Consider the following 1,954-nt stretch of genomic DNA (forward strand, 5'->3'; position numbering starts at 1 on the left):
TCAAAGTCGGTTTATTGACTCTACCCCAGGCAACTCTTCATTCTTGTTTCCTTAGCCTTTCTCATGATATTTATTTAACTTTAAGTATTCTTCCTCTGTACCTATTCAAATACACCATTTTTCAAGTTCTAGGTCAATTTTCACCTTCTCTCCCCTACACTTTCTGCTTCAATATCACCCTCCACTGGGATAATTTACATTTATTACATGATGATCTAATTTGTGACTAATGAACTACCTTTAATTTTACTGTTAGTTCTGCCATGATTTTTTAATTAAAGGTGAAACAAACTTTTTTTGTGGAAAAGACCTTAGGATATTGTAGCCCAACACTTATTACGTAGAGACTTGAAGAGGATAAGTAGATTCCCTAACATCATATTGTTAGTTGGTTACAGATTCCAGAGGCTGTTTTAATTGCCTTGAATATAGTAGGTGTTGGATACATATATGCTGATTGACTAAAAATTGTCTATCATTGTAATAAAGGCCTTCTTTAGACTTTTGTTGCAATTTCTTAACATTTAAACACAAAATCCTAGATTCAGCAATGAAATCATGTTTTATAGAGTGTTATCTTTAAACTATCATCTTCCTCAAAAAAAAAAACACAACGGTTATTTCTCAAAGAAAAAAAAAATCCAAAACAATGGTATGTGTTTGCATTCCATGTTAAACTGAAGAAAATAAGTGTGCAAATTACTTTTGTTTGTAAAATGCAGCTGTGCCTCTGTTTAGATTTAGGCAGTTTTAACTGAATTAACCATTTTTCCTTCAGAATTTTAAAGTTGCTTACCCATTGAAAATGTTGGTATTGAATTTTATCCCAGGTGACAATTTGGTAGTGATAGATGTTATTTTTTAAATCATGAAATATTTCTAATGCATAGGAAATTATTAAAATCATATCACATACACCCATATAAACACTACTCAGATCTAACGTAAATTAAGATTTTGCAATATTTCCTCCAATCTGGAAAATTTAAGGAGACATTGTCATCCTGACTAATACTATCCTATTAAAACGTATATTATGATTACCAAGGAAATACTGGTCATAATATTTAGGCAGAAAAGAATGGGCCTAAAGAACTGATTAGACTACAGCCAAACACAGCATTATAGGATTCTCCATCCTTTAAAATCTGAATCCGATTTTTTTTTTTAATATCAGACTCACACCCCTCAGCTCATGGCACATGATCATCTTTTTTTTCTAGATGCCCTTTTATTTAATGTTCATATTCCCTTTTATCTCCATTCCGTAATCCCATTTCTCTTCCTCTATAATCAGCAGTGAGGGAGTACTGCTCTCGTGATCTGATTACTTTGCTGGAGAAACCACGTAGACAGGCTCTGAGTGTACAGTTTAGCAGGAGAGCATCCCAGTTGAGCCAAGACTTCTCTCGTGTCTCTGCCAAGGCGTCAGAAATGCGAAAGAATAGGTCTTGGTCTCAGCTACTAATATAATAATGCTAATGCCCTCTCTGGATACCAAGTAGGCACAGGTGTCACCTACTTAAGCCACGCTTTGAGATCCTGACTCACAGACTTGTGAGCAAGATGAAAGATTGTTGTTTTTAGCTGCTAAGTTTTAGAGGGGTTGGTTATGCAACAAAGATAACCAGAACAACCATATTATTGTGTTTTAACAGACATCTTTTTTTCCCCAATGTGTGTGTTCTTACAAAATATGTGTGTTTTGTGTGCAGATATTTTGATTTTTTAAAATGTTATTATAAAATACATCTCATTTTCTTTTCAGTTAAGCACAATGTTTTCGATATTCATGCATGTTGCAACCTATACATCTATCTGTTACTTTTATTTGCTGTGTAAACTCGTGTGTTCATCCAGACATTTTATTTTTTTCACCTAGTTGCCAGGTTGCCTCTAACTTCCAGCTGCTACACATAATGCTGTGATAGATATCCTGGCAAATTCTCTTTAC

Source organism: Balaenoptera ricei, chromosome 5 (assembly GCF_028023285.1).
Source record: "Balaenoptera ricei isolate mBalRic1 chromosome 5, mBalRic1.hap2, whole genome shotgun sequence".
Classification (NCBI taxonomy): Eukaryota; Metazoa; Chordata; class Mammalia; order Artiodactyla; family Balaenopteridae; genus Balaenoptera; species Balaenoptera ricei.